General features: G+C 37.9%; 1 pseudogene; it reads right to left on the bottom strand.

Moving 5' to 3' along the window:
* Positions 1–11,483: 11,483 nt before the first annotated feature.
* LOC131596939 (aldehyde dehydrogenase family 2 member C4-like) lies at positions 11,484–12,832 on the bottom strand (annotated as a pseudogene).
* Positions 12,833–13,109: the final 277 nt, after the last annotated feature.

Genomic DNA, 13,109 nt, shown 5'->3' with positions numbered 1-13,109 from the left:
CTCAAGCATAGGAGTTTATTTCTCCTAGGAGTTGTCCTACTTCCCTAATCAAGGCTCCTTATCTGGATTTCTCATCCCCAACATGGTGAATCAAGGGAATCTCCTTAAGCTGAAAATCCTCCAAGCAGTGGCACATGGTGAGAAGTCAGAAATCATTCTTCAAGTCAAAGAAAAGTGCATCTTACAAATCAAAGTCCAATGTCTATTGGCACCTCCACATGGTCCTTAACACTAAGGGGATTCTCCCTGGTGTTTACCTCACTAATGCCTTTATTTGGCACTCTGCATATAGTTTCCATTGCATATAACATTGCATCCTCAAAAGCGTAGCATATCCGTCAAAGCGGATCATTACGCCATAGAAAAATTCAAACATGCATACAAAGCATAAGCCAGATAACACAAATCATCACTCAATCAAGACGACGATACTTCCCCACATAAAAAGTTGTCCTTACAAACTCCGATTGATATCTGCTACTACATTACAAATCTCCTTATGCCACGGTGCCGATACCTGATATCCTTTATCTCCAAAAGAAGTCTTATTTTCTCTCTACAATATGGATCGGATGCAATGTCTTTCTTCGTCAGAATCGTTGTCTCTGAGGTTATTTCCCGTGTGCTGCGTGCAAATTAGAGTGCGAATGAGGGTGGGCATTCAACCCATCTCATTTTTCAATCGTTTGAATCACCATACTTGGTGTGTGGCAATTCGAACGATTGCCACTCTTGAAGAGTTACACCCCGCCTTTGGCCTGAGGGACTAATGTAATTCTTATGCTTCGCAAGCATCAACATCTTCGTGATTCTTCAATGTTTACCGATGTCTTTTGATCGAGTCTAGTCGTCACTAGTCTCTGTGATCTCTTCCCTCGTACGGGAAAACCTTTTAGATCCAACCCCCGTGTTGTGTATCCTTTGCCTTCCGTCCTGGCAAACCATTTCAAAACTAATTCCCAATCCCCAACCTCAGTGTTGATATTAATTCTTTCTTCCCTTGACCTCAGTGTCGATACCTTTCTTTTCCAACCTCAGTGTTGATGTCCATCCTTTTCTTGTCCAACCTCAGTGTTGATGCCTATCATTCCTTCACCGACCTCTGTGTCGATGCCAATCGTCATTCACAACCTCAGTGTTGATGTTTATCTTTTCTCGTCCCAACCTCAGTGTTGATGTCTTCGACCTCAGTGTCGGCGCCTTTCCTTTCACAACCTCAGTGTTGATGTCCCCCAACCTCAGTGTTGATATGCTCCAACCTCAGCGTTGATGTCCTCCAACCCCAGTGTTGATGTTTATCCCTTCTTTCAATTCTTGTGGATCGTAGGTCCGTTGACCTTATCCTCATCTTTTTCAATTCTTGTGGATCGTAGGTCCGTTGACCTTATCCTCATCTTTTTCAATTCTTGTGGATCGTAGGTCCGTTGACCTTTTCCTTATCTTTTTCAATTCTTGTGGATCGTAGGTCCGTTGACCTTATCCTCATCTTTTTCATTTCTTGTGGATCGTAGGTCCGTTGATCTTATCCTCATCTTTTACATTCTTGTGGATCGTAGGTCCGTTGACCTTATCCTCATCTTTTTCATTTCTTGTGGATCGTAGGTCCGTTGACCTTATCCTCATCTTTTTCATTCTTGTGGATCGTAGGTCCGTTGACCTTATCCTCATCTTTTTCATTCTTGTGGATCGTAGGTCCGTTGACCTTATCCTCATCTTTTTCATTTCTTGTGGATCGTAGGTCCGTTGACCTTATCCTCATCTTTTTCAATTCTTGTGGATCGTAGGTCCGTTGACCTTATCCTCATCTTTTTCAATTCGTGTGGGTCGTAGGTCCGTTGATCTTACCCTAGATTTGAGTCGTGGATCTGTTGATCCCACCCCGGTTTCGAGTCATTTACCCTTGCTTTCAATTTCTGAGTCAGTAGATCCTATCATTCCATCGGACCCATACTTTCCAATCATAGTTTCATACAACAACCATTCTCTTTGGAAACCTTGTATTGGCACCGTTACCACGTTACAAGCTATCACCATTCAACCATTACTCACTGCAAATGTTTCCATCAGAAAAACAAAAAATCTCTTTCCCTAGCAGATATCAAAAAAAAAAACAAAATAAGGATAAGACTTACACCATCTTCTCCTTAGGACAAATTTCAGGTACTTTGATATTTAATCTTCTTCTACCTCGAATGCTCGAAAGGCTGACGCCAATCTCACCTTCAGGTTTAAGACGATTAAATAGGGGCAGCTGTCATACCCCAAATTTGTCCTACCCTTTATTTTTATATGGCTTTAGCTTCACATTACATCTGCATACCTCCATTAGTTCATTTAACGCACCATGCATCATTGATCAATAAAGTTGGCATTGGGATCGAGGATGGTGATAATTCGGATTCCCTATGGTTGAGGTTCCCCTCATCATTCAAGGTTATCAGGCCACAATAACATCTTCATCAGGGTCTCAAAAAAAATCAAGTGTTTAGGTGGTTCATCAAAGGTTCAAATAAGTTTGCTTGGAACTAATGCTTTGATTCTTTCTCAAATAAGTCAAGTCATCAAGATGTATCTCAAATAAAGGAATTAAAGTTCTGGGTTTAAGAGTCAACACTTTGAATTCAAATTTGCGCTTACATTTATCAAAGGCATCAAATTCTTAAGCATATAAGATTGGAAGGTATCACGTGAAGTATTGTAAGTCATTTTCAAGATCAAGGGGTCATTTGCCAAGACTTTGACCAAAGTTTATCTCGAACTTGATTACGATTTATTCAAACTTTCAAGTTTTGCAAATCGAGATGCCTAAATGGGCGGAACCTTAACTTCCAATTCATGATCGAATATGGAACTTTGGATTTCAATTTAGGACATTGGAAGGAAAAGGTGTTTTGGAAAATAAATTCAAATATTCATAGGAAGAAAGAACTGCAGGTCATCACATGATTCATCATTACATTACAAAAACCATACTCTGTACAAAATTTCATTACAAAATCCTACTGTTACATTACATTGCCATGATGAAAATTACAAACAACATTCTGTTGACCAAAGTCATCTCCCTACCATTGAACCTATCCTACTTTCAGCCTCCACTCCCGTGACAATCCAGCTGCTTCTTGCGCCACGAACCTCAACTACGTGATCTTTCATGTAGCTTGCCTCCATATCATGTTTCAAGCCAAACTGTAAGCCATGCTCACTTGAGGCACCAATTCCTGTACAGCTGCACCAGACCTGCATCATCATAAATAAACCAAACCAGCCTTCAATAAAAAAAGAAACAATCACATTTATCCATGGCACCATTCAAACAGACCACAATTCATAAGTTTAACCATACCATTTTACATCATTCACAAATCAGCCAGCTTCCACACAAAAGTCAAAACAAGAACAAGAGCATTCAAATTCAAGACCAAGTCATGCACAGTTTGTACTCAAATCAAACCGTGTTCACAAAATCCGTTTTTATTTGTACATTCAATACTCAAAACAGATGCGACATTCCAGGCTGCTCAACGGGTTCCACGATTTGTTCTATGTCAAGGCTGAACATCAATGCATAAATATCATCTCAGGCACGCAGCGTTCGGCATATAATTCAAAAAGGCGTTGTGATGCGAGGTCAAATATTCCAAATATACAAAGAAACTCCAGGACTGCATCATATTTCAAAAGGCATGTACCAAAAGTCAGAAAACCGATATACAAATGCTTCGGTTCAGTCCTAAATTGTGCAACTCAGTTCAATAGAAAACATGTTGGCATTAACATTCAGCCACATTCAAAATAACCATAAACAGTCAATAACCAACTTCACATTTCCCCTGTTTTAACAGCTAGTAAACGGCTCTAACAGAACTCAGTTCTAACCATAACCTTTTGTGGCCAACTGTCAAACAGTAACTAACTTTTTTCAAATTCTAACTAACATCAAAACCACCTATAACTACCAGCAACTAACCTACAACTAACTTCCAAACATATAACAGAATATAACCGACCCTCTAACCACCCCCAACAGATTTTTAACCATTGCATAACTACCAAACAGAATTATAACAGATAACAGTTTCCCAACTCACAACTGTTTCTAACTATAACTAACCTCTAACAGCTTCACAACAGATATATAACAATCTCTAACCAATTCTAACTGGGTCAGAAAAACAGAAATATCAAAAAAGAGAAAACTAACCTTCAGAATCGTTTCTCTTCACCTCTATAAAATCAGAACCACCATCTCTCACTCTTCAGGCATCCCTCCACCACCTCTCACTCTCTTCATCTTCACTTCTTCACTCATCATCATCTTCATCTCTACTTCAAACTCCTCCATCATCTTCGTTCTCTCACAATTCACCTGCTTCTCTGCACACTCTGCTTCAATCCTCTCCATCATCTTCATCACTTCTTCTATCTCCAATCACCAGAAACTTCAGAATTCATCATCAATCGCTCTGCATAGTTCAGCCCTGATTAGCTGCCATTTTTGATACAACTATCCCTCGGCACTCACACTTTGCAGCGTAAAGTCATCATCGACCTGCATCTGACTCCGTATCCACCGACAACAATCAGTCATTTGCGTATAGCAACAAGACTCAAGAAACGAAAGGAAGAAGACGAAGTAGAAGCAATTGAAAGCGCAAGATTCGCGAAGACGTTTACCTGAATCACCGACTTCTTCATCGGTTACGCACTCGGAGCTCTTATTATCTCCTATCTTGTCTTCTTCAACAGTCATCTTCAACGCGCACCTCAGGTAAGCTCTCTGAATCCGCATTCTTCATTTCTTCGCTTGTTCGTGTTGTTATTATGTAGAGCAAGGCCCTGTGAGCATTTCCCCCATGGTTTCGCTCTTCAGTTCGCCTCCATTTCCGTTTGATTGAGCTTTTAGTATAACTTAGGGTTTTAGATGTTACTTAGATCCAGGATAAAACGAATGGAAATTGAGGAAAAACTATGGCAGATTCGGAATTAACTGAAGAAGATGAACAAGGCTATGCTAGGTTTTCGGTATTTGGAGGCATCTCCGCCGTGGTCGCCGCCGGGAGGCGATTTCCGGCGAAATTATTTGAGTATGAGAGAGGCGAGAACGAGAATGAGAGAGCGTGAGAAGTTGAACCGTCACATCCCTTTACCCTAATCCCCTTTCTTGATTCATTTCCATTAATGTTTGCTAATTAGATTTAATTAGTATTGATCCTGATTAATAGAATTAGCATATTGATTAATTGGTTTTTATTAGCATCAAATTTGATTATTCAAGGTAATTGTCACTGTAATCTGAATCCATAATTGTACGTGGATCAAACGAAAATCTTGGGCCATGCTAGTTCACTTCCCCATCTGGCCCATCTTTCTTTTCTGAAAATCTGAACAAAAACTACTCTGGGCCTATCACGAATTTGCCTTCACACCCCCACCTGGCCCACGCACTCTGCTTTTCTCTTTTTTGTTTGCTACAAAATTCTGTTGGGCCTGACTCCCATAGGCCCTGCGCCCAGTTTCACGCATGCACCTCTACTTTAATTTTGCACTCCCCCCTGTGTACATATTTTCATGTTAGATTTAGGTTCTTTTTCATATAGTTTTGTATGCTATTTTTTTTAGGTAATAAAAATGACCTAGAGAACAATAAAATCAATAAAATTTGTTAGACTTTTAGATCATTTTTAGGAATTAATCTTGGTCCCTTTAATTGATATTTTTCATATTAAAAAACTCATAAAAATAAGTAGATTTTAGGTTAATTTTGACATTAATCTTTTGAACTCATTTCTTTCATAAAAAACCATAAAAATAATAGTACTTTTAATTCACCTTTGTGCTATATTTTTGACTTGTTCGATTTCATGCTTTTATGCTATTTTCAATATTCTACTTAGCGCTTTATTTTCATGCTTCCTTTAAATCCTAACCTTAGGTAGAAACCATGATAATATTAGGTAGAAAATCCCATTCATATTAGGCTAGTTTACCTAGGCTAGTCTCTTTCTCTTTACAACATAAAACATCTAAAAATACTTGAACAAATTCCCCATAAAAAATACAAAGAAAATACTTAAAACACTAATAATCAAAGTGAAAATTCTTAAAAAGGGAATGGAAGCTTGAACATCCCTTGCTTAAGGGAATGTTCGAGTGCTTGGATCTCCCTTGCTTAAGGGTACCATTCAGGCGTAAGTTCCCAACTTCTAAAAAACACCAACCAAAGAGTAACTCGAGTTTCCCTTGCTTAAGGGATTTCCTCGAAACGCTCAAAATCACTCTCTCACCTCTTCCTCTTAAGGGCACTGTTATTTCCGCTCGTACGCATCGTAGGTCGATCCCTTATGCGAGAGCCCGAACGTTAACTCCGCCCAACTAAAAAACACAAAAACAAACAAAACTATGGAGCCGAACTACGGCGCTCTGATTCCTGAAAAGGATACGTAGGCATCAAGTCGCGGGGCTTGAACGAGCACACTTGTAAATATTTCCTTCTTTTCCTCGTATTTCTTTTGCATTCATTCGCATGTAGACATAGACATAGTACACACCCTTTAGATAGAAACAAACAAAGGTGGATACCATCGAGTACGATGGGCGCGAGGGGTGCTAATACCTTCCCCTTGCGTAACCGACTCCCGTACCTAGATTCTCTGGTCGCAAGACCTTGTTCCTTCCTTTGTTAGGTTTCCTGGTATTCCTTTCCCTTATGGGATAAATATATTGGTGGCGACTCTGTTCATTTTTCTCGACGGAGTATGAGATCGTTGAAAGCGCCAGGTCCCGACGGAGTCCCAGCAGGATTCTACCAAAATGCGTGGCAGGCCGTATGGAGTAGCGTCTGTGAATATGTCAAGAGGTTGTGGAGAAACCCTTGTAATTTGGCAGAGATTAATCAAACATACATCTACCTCATTCCAAAAGTTCAAGCACCTGAATTTGTTACTCACTTGAGACCCATCTCTCTCGGTAATGTCATTTATAATGGTGTGCATATATTTTGGAATACAATGGTATATAATGCCTTTTTTTGGCATATATTTTGGATTATAATGGCATATATTTTGGATTACAATGGATTATAATTGTATATAACAGGTTTATAGGATTACAATTGAATATTCCAAGTTTGTAGGTTATTATTGACCGTGTTATAATTTCAGGTTTAAACCAAAATATAGACCCGAAATGCCGCCTGTAGACACTTTAGAAAGCGCTTTTTCTGGAAAAGCGCTGCCCAAAGTATACATAAGACAACGCTTTTTAGGAAAAAATGCTTTCTAAAGTAGGCCTTTTTCTAGAAAAAAAAAACGTTGCTAAAGGCCTAGTTTAGAAAGTGCTTTTCCAGAAAAAAGCGCTGCTAAAGGCCTACTTTAGAAAGCGCTTTTTAGGAAAAAAAAAACGCTTTCTAAAGTAGGCTTTTTCCAAAAAAAAACGCTGCTAAAGGCCTAGTTTAGAAAGCACTTTTCCAGGAAAAACCGCTGCTAAAGGCCTACTTTAGAAAGCGTTTTTTAGGACAAAGCGCTGGCTAAGGTATACATACGGCAGCGCTTTTGCCTAAACAAAAAGCGTTAATAAAACCTATAGCAGTGCCACCTACAACAGCTCTTTTAAGCGCTTTTAAAGGTAAAAAAGCGCTTTTGTAGGTCTTTTATGGCGTAGTGCCGCTCGGCTCTACAAGGTCTTATGCTAACATTGCTAATGAGAATCCTAATTCTTTCCGGTTCGGAAGCATCTCACTTCAACCTACGAGGGATTCTTATCTCAATCTATACATTTCCAATTAGCATGGAATTGAGTGAATCTTGGAATTGACATTGAATCGCATCTCACGATTCAACCCCTCAAAACCATGTAATTCAACTCCGAACTGCATCACACGATTCGACTTATCCATAATGAGATTGATAAAGGGAAGGTATTGGACCACATCCCCGACAGTTTATCCCAAAAAGAATAAATCTTGAACTACATAGCGCCATTCAATCCCGAGCATCACACCCGAGAAGGACCTTCATATATGGCCTAGGAGCATCCTTGGGCATCACACCTCAAGGAAAACCATATATAAGTAACAAGCATCGCACCGGTTACTACCTTTATGTCCATTATGAAAAAGGAAAACGACAACCAACTTTCATCTCCGACTCTTGGTTAAGCTTCCTAAGGTTCATCTTACCAAGTTTTGATTTCATTAATCAAGTTACAAGATATAGACTTGTATTTTAGTAATAGTTAACAGTATGCTAACGTTATGAAAGCTTAGCCATCTTATAGCCCTTTACGTGTGCTTTCCAATGCTTTCGACGGCGCCTAATTCCGAGTTACAGAACTCCATTTATGATCAAAACAGTAAAAGGACAATTTTCTCTCAGGTGCAATCAATTTACACTATGGTGGAATCGATTGCTCACTAAACCAGAAGCAAAAATCACATAATTCGAGCAGTGAAATCGATTTACATTGTAGGGTAATCGATTGCTTACTGAACCAGAAGCAAAAATCATATTTTTCTTGTATTAAACCAATTCCAAAACATCTAGATCCTTCCCAAATTATCCCAAGCATAACAGAGTTATTCTTAACATGATTTTATAGGTAAATAACATAGAGAATATGCAAGCATATTTAGGTAATCAAGGATCATGCATCTTCATGATTCACAACAATATGCAACTTTAACATGTTCATTCAAACATCAAACCAAATTCCAGCAAGAATCACTCAACCCTAACCCCTCTTTCTCATGTTAACAGTCCCCAAGTACTACCTAGGAACCCACCTCAAGAGGAAGAAATTATGACTTGAGAGATGAAGAAGATGATGATGATGCATGCAAGAACTTGGGCTCCATATTCTTCTCCTTCTTGTTCTCTATCCCCTCTCTTCTCTTGCCCTTCAAGAGGAAGATGAAGGAAAATAGGTTGTGGTCCTTAAGAGAATCATGTTTGACAAAAATAGGTATTATTAAAATTATATGTTAGATTTTAAAAATGTTTGAAATCCATAGTTAGTTTTAAGAGAATCCTTGTTTATAAAAGCCCTTGATAACAGGAAATCGTATCACATATTTTTGCTATGTTTTCACGTATCTACTTTGATCCTAGTTTTCAGGTATCATTGTACCCACAAACACAAAACTTTATTGAAGCTAGTATCCTATATTGTTCTAAGAATTATGCACTGAAGCGACCGAAATACAATTAACACTAATATTAGATGAACACCCTTAAGAATAAAGTAACTTGGATATCATCCTCTAAATAAAACACTAACTTAATCATGATACCATATGACAACTTGATCACCCTTAAGTAAGATGATAACTCTATAATAACCATGTAAAGATTTATTATAACAATGTGTGAAGATTGCGACTTTTTTACTACAACTAATATAACAACACAAAATCCGTTTGTTTTGTGTTTTTTAGGTGAACAAAGGTTAAGATCACAATCCAACGATGCTTGACCTCTGGAGACTTATATGCCTAAGTATGGAAAGGACTTAACACGCTCTTAGAAGAAAAAGAAACTGATTTTGTTTGTATTTTTTTATGTAAATCCATGATGAACGAGACCCATTACTATGCCTCGCATCACTTCCTTACTTTGTTTAAGCATTGAATATTTATTAAGTGTTTTAAGTGTTTTTTGATTGGGTGTTTTTTAAGGGGAATTTATTTTTGACTTGAATCAAACAAAAAGGGTTTGCAAATTATAGAGAAACAGACTAGGGTTTACACCCCACTCGTTTCTCTAAGTAGTAAAGAAATAGACTAGGGTCTACACCACAATCATTTCTCTCCCACTAAAGTAGAAAGTAGCAAAGAAATAGACTAGGGTCTACACCTCAATCATTTCTTTCCCACTAAAGTAGAAAGTAGCAAAGAAATAGACTAGGGTCTACACCCCAATCATTTCTTTCCAACTAAGAAATAGTAGTATGATTCACGTCGGAATTTATTAGGTGTTTTAAAGTTGAAAAAGAAAAAGAGATGAAGAAGGGGAATGACTAACAAAGGGAAATCTCTAACCTAATGTTATCATAAAATGGTGTCCCTAAGGTCAAGGATAAAAGGGGATCTCTACCTATCATTAGCATGCATAGAATTCAACCTAAGTTGTTCTATGTGACTAATCTTAATCAAGATTGAAGTCACCACCCTAAGGAAACATGGCAAAGAAATGGTAAGAGATAAGCAAAGAGAAAGCATAGAGATAATCACCTCACTAGGATACTTAAGCAAGTAATCAAGACATAACATCAAACTTAAACAAGTAAGACGTACAATAGAAATGAAATCCAAAATGGTTGGTGACTTCATCAAGTCCCTAACTTGACCCACTCTTAATCAATAGGGATTAACACAATTGAAACCCAAAGGAAAAATAACCACAAAAGATGAAAAAAACAAACAATTAGTGACCTCTAACTATTATTTTTAAATGTACATGACTTGAGTTTTAAACCTAAATCAAAATTTAATCAAAAATTGGAATTAACAGTGAGGTAGGAAAAAGAATTAGCAGTTTAACATGAACTAAAACTCTTATGAGGTGTGTTGGGCCCTTTAACAGTGAGGTAGGAAAAAGAATTGGCGCTAAGGCTCAATACCTAACACGGCCCAGACTGAAAATTGCATCACTCTCTTATTAGTTCCATTTTCCCTTTTAATTATTTATTCCATATCAAACTCAGCATGTACATTTATTTAGACTATGTCACATGATAAATAGCAACGTACATCACATGGCATCAATAGGTCACCAAAGTTTTAAGTGGAAGAAGATAAAAAAAATATCAGGTCCAATCACACGATGCCACCAAGACACCCAATCATATCAATAAAATCAAAAGCCCAAATGAATGGGAATCATAAGCCAATGGTAGAACGCCACGTATACCAACAGAATCAAAACAAGATAATAAACCAGTTGCCGGAGATCCGCCTCCGATCATCTTCCTCAGCCGCGACCACCGCAGGCGAGCTCACAACGCGCCCAGAAAATAAAAAAGGAACTATCTTTCTACTTGATTTTTCACGCTGATTCCAAATTTGCAATTAGTTTTCTATGAATCTGATAGGAAGCTAATCCTACCAAGTCTATAGAACTAGGGTTTCAACAATAAGAGGTAAAGACATTAAAATAAACTAAGGAAATAAAGATAAAAATAACTTTGATTTCATTGATTATCTCAAATGTCTCTATGAGACTACATTATATAATACTCCTAATGGATAATAAACTTAAAGGCCTAAATACTAATAAAAGCTCAATTCAACAACATTCAAAATAAAATAACAACTAACATGATTATAATACTAATTAAAATATTTAATTGCACCTCCTATCATTACTAACCCCTTGAAGAGCAACCTTGTCCTCAAGGTTGTAAGAAACATTGTTGGAAGGAATACTTCTAGATACCATCAAATCCCTTTTTGTAAAAATAATCAAACAGGTCCTCACAAAAGACAGCTACCTAACTGTTAAAAAATTTGAAAGTGCTTTCAATCCATAATCTCTTCCAAATCCACTCATCTTATACCCTCCAAAAGTGCAGTCATTATCAAAGGCAAAGTAGCAATTGATCCAAATGATGCCTGGTCGAATTGACCTTGTCACAGTATTGGCAATGTCCATGTTTTGAGTCACAATCCATGTTGCTAGACCATATTTAGTATTGTTGGTCTTCTTAATTGCTTCATCAATGGTCTTGAACTTAGAAAGTGTCATTACAAGTCCAAAAATTTCATCTTGTGCTATAAGCATATCATCCTTAACATTGGTAAAAATAGTAGGTTCAATGTAGTATCCTTTGTTTCCCACTTTCCAAACCCCAGTTTATAGTGTGGCTCCTTCATTCTTTCTATGCTCAATATAAGAAAGAATTGCACTTTACTAGTTTGGGGTCCTTGTTGAACTTCAGGATCAAAAGGGTCACCAATTACCCAGTGTTTCACCTTTTCCACCACTTTCTTCTCAAACTCATCATAAATTCCTTCTCGAACAAAAACTCTTGAAAATGCAATGCACACTTCACTCTTATTATGAAGTATTCCAAATAGAGCAAGATCAACAACTTTATCAACATCAGCATCATCAAAAACTATTACAGGTGACTTGCCTCCTAACTCAAGCGATACCGGCTTCAAATTGCTCAACACAGCCGCCTGCATTACGCAACGACCCATTTCGGCTGAACCGGTAAAACTGACTGCATCAATGCCCATATGTGAGGTGATAACAACTCCTGCAGTTGCGCCAAATACAGGTACTACATTGAGTACTCCGTTCGGAATTCCAGCCTCGTTAGCGAGATGAGCATAAAACAACACAGAGAGAGGTGTTTGTTCAGCTGGTTTAAGAACCATAGTACAACCAGCAGCCAAAGAAGGAGCAACCTTAGTAAAGAACATAACAGTCGAAAAATTCCAATGTATAATATTTCCAACAACACCAATAAGTTCCATCAAAGTATACAAATGAAGATTCCTCAAAGTTTTGAACATTTCTCCATGAATCTTATCAGCAGCGCCAACATAGTATCACAAGATATTCACCGCTTCAAGTACATCAACAGCCTTAACAGACCAGTGTGGACTAAAATAATTTATGTGGCCAGTAACATCCATTTGACGGCAAGGGACTGAGTCATTCTTTTTATCAGTGCAATTAGTAGTAGCAGATCCCATATTCTCACATGCAGAAAGTAAATTATGAGAAATAATGAGCATAACTTTGGAGTAATACGAATTAGCTTCGCCAAAAGAGAACAAAAGAAAATCTTCAATGATCGTGTAGATTGAATTGGTAATGCTCATTGTGTCTTCTGTCAATGTCAAGCCATATCCAAAATGGCAATGTCGCGGATGGCATGGTCCAGGGTCAAAAACTAGAGTAGCAGTTAGTAGCAGATTTGCAAAGTTCAGACAAAATTTCTTGAGCTCAAACCCCACAAGTTACTTGTAGTGTTGTTTGATAACAAATACTGATTTATCCAAAGAACTTTGATGGAAATCCAACCGTGAAGAGCAGTTGTGTATTTTGGTTGCAGAAGCCTCAAATAATTGTTCTGAAGAGTGCATCAGAAATGAAATCAAT

Source organism: Vicia villosa, linkage group LG1 (genome assembly GCF_029867415.1).
Source record: "Vicia villosa cultivar HV-30 ecotype Madison, WI linkage group LG1, Vvil1.0, whole genome shotgun sequence".
Lineage (NCBI taxonomy): Eukaryota > Viridiplantae > Streptophyta > Magnoliopsida > Fabales > Fabaceae > Vicia > Vicia villosa.
Note: the sequence above shows the minus strand (reverse complement) of the source record. Positions and strands in the feature narration are given on the sequence as shown.